We start from the raw sequence: 7,398 nt of genomic DNA on the forward strand, positions 1-7,398 counted from the left end.
GGGGGGGGGGGCATTTATCAAAACAGGAGCAAATTTGCACTGCAATTAATCAGCTCCTCTGTCTCATTTTCTAATCTTACCTGAGCAAACTGAGGAGAGATGATGATGATGATTGGTTGCCATGAGCAACTTTTCCAGATTTTGTCTCTAGTTTTTGCTTGTTTCCTTCATACCAGTGGCATAACTATAGCCATAGCAGCCCATGCATCTGTTCTGATAAATTGCCCCCCACTGTGTATAGAACGTGATGACGTAGGGACCTTAAACTACTGCAGGAGGGTGAGAGGCGCTCCAGGGACTGGCCTTAAGAGCAAGATCGCTCCAAGGATCGGGAAAATATAACTTCTCTTTTTTTGACCCTAGACAAAAACAAGCACTTAAAGGAGAACTATGAGGTGAGTGGTTTTCACTCAACCTCATAGTTCGAGCCGACGGGTGACAATTAAACTGTCACAGGTCGGCTCAATAGATCGGGAAGTGAACACATACCGTCGCTCGCTCACTTCTCGCTCATGTCCCTGCAGAGAGCCCTGACTGTCACTGACGGCTCCCTTCAGCTCTGACTGGCGGAACGGACGGGGGAGGGGGCGGGTACAGCTGGCTCTGCTTCTAGATAGGCAGAGCCAGCTGTCAATCACGCAGCTGGGTGGATCTCGACAGTAATGTCGAGACCCGTCCCGGCTACGCCGTCTCAGTATACCGCGATTTATAGCTCGCGGTATACTGAGCTTTGGGTCACGGCTAGTTTATGTCCTCCCGTGACCCTGAGGAGAACTATGAGGGAAAAACACTTCTCCCAGAGTTCCCCTTTAAAGTGAAACTAAACTTAAAAAACGCATTCATGTACCCTAGATAGTAACACAAAAATATATCTTATTTGTGTATATTTGCAGTGGCTACTTTACATTACAACACACACAGGGGCCATGGAGAACAAAAGTAGCCCCCCTCCAGAAGGAAGGGCTGTGTCAGCACCAATTCAGAGATGATTGGAGGATCTACAGCCGAGTGATACACAAATAAGATACATTGTTGTTAATGGTTAAGGTTCTTGTATGTATTTTTAAGATTTAACTCCTGAGATTAGTGTCACTTTAAAGGTAGCCACCAGTGACTTAAAAGAGAACTATGGGGTAAGTGGTTTTTCCCCATAGTTCTCTCTAGGGTCACGGGAGGACATATACTAACCTCCTCCCGTGAACCAAAGCTCAGTATATAGGGAGCCATTGCCCGCAACCAGGACAGATCCCAACAATACGGACATGATCCACCCAGCTGCGCGAGTGACAGCGGGCTCTGCCTATATCTCTCTATCCCTGCCGCTGGCTCTCAAAATACCTGAACAATTTGATTGGATGCAGGCATCGTTTAGGTATTATGACAGCCAGCGGGGCCGACTAACCAGATACGGAAGCTTGGACAGCGGGAGATTCCTCCAACCACACAGTTTAGCATAGACGGAGGAATCTGTTGCACTTTTCCATCTGACCATAGAAAATCTGCAGATAATCTATAGGTGTATGGCCAGCCTAAAGCAAGGAAAAGGATGAGTCATCCATTTATTACTTACTAGTGAAAACAAGCTGCAGTAGCAAAAAAAAAAAAGAAGTTAACCTCTTGCCGTCCGCCCGTAGTAGAAAAACGGACGGACGGCACTGCTGCATCTGCGGGTTGCCGTCTCCAGACGGCAATTTTTTTCTGCTCGCGCGCGCCCCCTAGCGGGCACGCACGGGCAGAAAAGACCCGACAATGCACACACCCGGTACCGGGTGTCACACATATAGGCGATCAGCGGGTCCATAGCCCGCCGATCGCCTATATGTGCTCGTTCGCAGATCTCTGCTTTATCAGCTTCTTTTGGGGTCCATAGGTGATATTAGGGAGGTTAACTCTTTTACCCTCCCTCCTCTCCTATATATGTTGGCTCCATTCTACCTTTAGGCCCCCCGGTTCACACCTGGGCGTTTTGTAGCGCGTTCCTACGCTCTGCAAAACGCTCAAACACCGAAATCCCATTATTTCCTATGGGCATGGTTCACACCTGGGCGTATTACAGGCCGTATGAACGCGCTACAAAACGTCCTACGCCCAAAGTACAGGAGCTTCTTTGGGGCGTTTTTGTCGTGCGTTTCCATTGGGATACAGCCAAGTAGCCCTCGGAAAACGCGTGTTTGTCGCGCGTTTTTTAAACCACGAATCACAGTAAAAAACACGCGACACACGCGCATATTCGATACGCCTAGGTGTGAACCCAGCCTTACTGTGTGTATTAAACCCTCAATCTCTCTTATCTGCCACATCTGTACCTTAACCCCTTCATCTCCATTCTCCTACTGCCTACTACTTTCAAAATTAGTTAGCGGTAGTCTGTATGAAATTTTGTTGCAGCAAAATGACATTTGGGAAAAGAAATTGAATATAATTTTCCCCCCTCACATGTCACTTTGCTGCAACGAACGAAACAAAAATGAAACTACCACTAACGAATTTAATCCGAATGCCGAAACGAATTGACTTTAGGACCCGAATCCTGAATAACGCAAAATACGAATCATAACTAAACAAATTTTTTTGCCCGGTGCACATGTCTAATTATATATATAAATAAATCAGATCACCTTGGAGTGTCTAGTTTCCAATTAGGGGTCATTTCGGGGGGTTTCATGCTGTCCCGACATTTTTATTTGCCGATTTATAAATGAAAGAGAACCCGACTTTTTTCAATGTTATATATATAGTAAAAAAAAAAAAAGAAGAAAATTAATTTGGTTACAGTGTTGCGTAATGGAGGAATTCTCAGCCAAACTTGCGCAGCTCTGAAAACTGGCCAGGTAATGAAGGGGGGAGGGTAACATGAAGGTACTGAAGTGGTTAAAGTAGAACATGAGGCGAGTGCTTTTCCCTCACCTCATAGTTCTAGCCGACCTGTGACAATGAGACTGTCACAGGTCGGCTCAGTAGATCGGGAGGTGAGCGAACACATACCGGCGTTCGCTCACCTCTCGATCCTGTCACGGCTCTCTGCCGTGACAGGGGGAGGGGCTGGATTCCCCCCTCCCCGCTCCAATCCGCCAGCGCTGACTGGCGCAACGGAAGGGGAGGGGGCGGGTACAGCTGGCTCTGCCTCTAGATAGGCAGAGCCAGCTGTCAGCCACGCAGCTGGGCGGATTCAGACATAATTTTTGGGATCCATTTTAGCTGCGGCGTCTCAGTATACTGTGGTATAATGAGACTAGGGTGAAGGGAGCAGCTTGCGGTATACTGAGCTTAGGGTGACGGGAGGACGCTAGTTTGTGTCCTCCCGTTACCCTAAGGAGAACTATGGGGAAAAGCCTTAACCCCCATAGTTCTCCTTTAAATAACAAGACAAACAAAATCCATCAGGACGCAGTACTGGGGGGTGGGGGACACAAGACGACAGGGGTGGTGTAACATGACTGTACTGAAGTGGTTAAATAACAAGACACCAGGAAGGAGTGCTGCGAGTACTTTTATTGTATCAGCGAATATAAGGGGCTTTCTACAAAAAAAACCTGCGAAAACGAGTTATTACAAAGAGGTGAAGCTGGCCGTGTTACAGTGTTCATGTCAGACGTCATTTCTCTTCACAGAATTTTCAGTTTAAATCCGATAAACATATTCCAAGAGCATGAAAACAAAAGATGTGCAAAGTCTTATTAGTTGATTTACGTTAGAGAGCAGTCACAGCCCGAGTAGAAAAGCCTGTCGCCTGCCAGCATGCTGCAGAGGAGTCTTGCTCTCTGCAGAAGCTGCTCGCAGTCAGACCTATAGCCCTGAAATTAAAGTGACACTAAACTCCGAAGTTAAATCTTAAAAATGCATTCAAGTACCGTATTAACAACAGTGAGGGGGAATTTATCAAAACGAGCAAATTCTGGGAGCAGTTGCCCACGGCAACCAATCAGCTTCTCTCTACAGCTTGTTCAGTTGAGATTTGAAAATGAAAAAGAGAAGCTGATTGGTTGCCGTGCACAGCCGCTCCAGATTTTGTCTGCTCCAGTTTTGATAAATTCCCCTCAATGTATCTGATTTGTGTATCACTCGGCTGTAGATCCTCCAATCATCTCTGAATTGGTGCCGACGCTGTCCTTCCTTCTGGAGGGTGACTACTTGTGTTCCCCATGGTCCCCGTGTGTGTTGTAAGTAGTCACCGCTCCAAGCCCGCTCCCGGGATGGACTACAAACTCACATTTAGTTTACCAATTTGTAGTCAGATTGTAGTCCATCCCGGGAGTGAGCTTGGAGCGGTGACTACGGGGAACAAAAGTAGTCACCCTCCAGAAGGAAGGACAGTGTCGGCACCAATTCAGAGATGATTTGAGGATCTACAGCCGAGTGATACACAAATAAGAGACATTGAGGGGAATTTATCAAAACTGGAGCAGACAAAATCTGGAGCGGCTGTGCACGGCAACCAATCAGCTTCTCTTTTTCATTTTCAAATCTCAACTGAGCTAACTGAAGAGAGAAGCTGATGGGCAACTGCTCCAGCTCCTGTCTGCTCCAGTTTTGATAAATTCCCCCCATTTGTTGTTAATAGTTAAGGTACCTGGATGTATTGTTAATATTCATCTCCCGAGTTTCGTGTCACTTTAAGAGATCTCACGCTGCCTGCTGAATGAAGAACTCTAGCTCTCATTCAGCAAGGGCTGTGTGGGACCTCTGCAGAGAGACTGCTGATTTAAGCTGAAGTTGAGCGCTCATGTGTCCGCTATAGGAGCCGTAGAACAGACCTGAGCTGTAGAGCAGACAAACCTAGTACATTGTATAGAATATCTACACAGATACAACTTATCATATATACATATCTCATCACCTTCCACATATCTTATTACTTACACAGCCCAATGCATGCACACAGATGTTAACGTCAATTTGCTAAACATGTATCAAGATCACGCTTGTATTGCATCATCATCACATATTGGGCTCATGGTTCTGGGATGAACATAGAGGTTGGTTCTGTATGGTATCTTATTCAGACATTTAAAGTAGAGCTCCAGATGAAACTATTTTGTTTAGCTGTAGATGGAGTAAAGAGGGATTAGAACCTTTTTGAGTCTTTATTCAACCACAAATACTATGTAACAAATACTATGACACCAGGACAGGAAGTGAGTGAATTCTCCTAAACTAGGACATAGACCTCAATAAATCTGGAGGGGTTAGATATTCAGTCAGATTCTCCATTGCTCTGGCCTACGGGAAGATGCCGGACTTTGTAGCACTGCTGCTAAAACAAAAAAACACCAAACATGTACAGCCGCCCTTACATCTACGAATATAAAAAGGGACTCGTACAGCCAATGACTGACTCCGAGCATGTGAGGACTCCGCAGACAGCACCGCACAGCTCTTAAAGTGACCCTGTCAGCCAAAGGTTCCCTGAAAGAGAAGAGGTTCTATGCTCACCACTCCGGTGACCCAAGTCTCCTACCTGCCCCCTGTTCCAGCATGAAAAAGCCTGTGCCGGCCTTGGCATTTAACACTTTCAGGAGTGATGGATGCATGTGTCCCCACTGCACATTGTGATTGCATCCCCTGATCCTTCCGTCACTAAAACCCTCAGCAGACACAGGAGGGTTGGAGGATGGAATCACAGCTTGGGACAGATGTATACAGGTATCCAACACAATGGCTGATCATGTGATTATAACCACACACTGCCCCAACTTAGTGGCATTCAACACTTCCAGGAGTGGCCAGGGCCCCTCCACTGCACCCTGTGTTTGCATCCTCCGACCCGTACATCACCACAACCCTCAACATAGACATGAGGGTTGGAGGATGGAATCCCAGCTTGGGACAGATGTATACAGGTATCCAACACAATCAGGTGATTATAAGAGCCACACATTGCCCCAACTTAGCGGCATTCAACACTTCCAGGAGTGGCCGGGGTCCCTCCATTGCACCCTGTGTTTGCATCCTCCGACCCGTACATCACTACAACCCTCAACAGAAACATACCAGTCAGAGAATGGAATCACAGCTTGGGACAGATGTATACAGGTATCCAACACAATGGCGGATCATGTGATTATAACCAGAGGCACACACTGCCCCAACTTAGTGGCATTCAACACTTCCAGGAGTGGCCGGGGTCCCTCCATTGCACCCTGTGTTTGCATCCTCCGACCCGTACATCACTACAACCCTCAACATAGACATGAGGGTTGGAGGATGGAATCACAGCCTGAGGCGGATGTACACAGACATCAACACCATGGCAGATCATGTGATTATAACAGAGGCGCAAACTTCCTCGACCCATTTTTTAAGATTTCTCCAAAAGCACCGGAACAGCGGATCCGGCAACAACGTTTCTAAAATCTTTGCATCATATACAGGTGACCTGGAGGAAAACATTTTACAACCGGAGTTTCACTTTAAGTTAAAGAAACATGTGTGAATATTCTGCCGTCACAAAGCCGTGAACAGAACGCTAAAGTGCATTAATTCCTCCTATGAACCGAGCTTAATAGTTACCGCCTAAGACCGGATACTCCGAGTGCTAATGTAAACCCAACTCGCTACTAGAACTGAAGACTAATGAAGCAACCAATCTATTCCTAACAGGGATTCCTGTGTCTATGGTATATATGCCGCTCCTCACGCGGGGGAAAGTCTGATAAAGAGCGGCCTAAAGGAGCCCTGAATTGTGACGGCTCCTTGGCCTTAGCGTAACGTGAAAGGTGTAGAGCTCAAAGCAAAACGTTTGTCAAGCAGAATAATCATATAATACAATCCAAAGTGTTAAAGAATAACAATCTATTAGTGAAGAAAAAAAAAAAGTGTTCGGTACAAATTAGTGAATTTAAAGAGACCCTGTCACTTTACCCATTAATGAGAAATTGACAGCCCGCCCCCTACGCATGTATACTTACCCATCCATGCTTTCTCACCACCACCCCACACTGACGGAGACCTAGTTAATGGTATGAGGCATCCAAGTATGGGTGAGCGCATGACTACCCCAACAGGACAGTGCTCTGGCATCAGCAGCCAATCACCAGTCTGAACACCATCACATGGGGGGTGGCATGGCATCAATTATCCCCCTAAGCTCTGATACCAGTTGACACCTGAGCTTAGATCGGGGCAGGGATGCTGCAGCAGGGAGGTGGTGAGGGGGCATAGTTGGGTAAGTTTTAATGGCAAAGGTGTGGGCTATAGGAAACACTGTGGGGGGAATTTATCAAAACTGGAACAGACCGCATCTGGAGCAGTTGCTCATGGCAACCAATCAGCTTCTCTCTTCAGTCTACTCAGGTAAGATTTGAAAATGACACAGAGAAGCCGATTGGTTGCAGTGCACATCTGCTCCAGTATTTGATAAATCCCCCCCCCCCCCTGTCTTATTTAAAGAATATTCTT

Source organism: Nanorana parkeri, unplaced genomic scaffold (genome assembly GCF_000935625.1).
Source record: "Nanorana parkeri isolate BGI_ZX_2015 unplaced genomic scaffold, ASM93562v1 scaffold178, whole genome shotgun sequence".
Taxonomy (NCBI): domain Eukaryota; kingdom Metazoa; phylum Chordata; class Amphibia; order Anura; family Dicroglossidae; genus Nanorana; species Nanorana parkeri.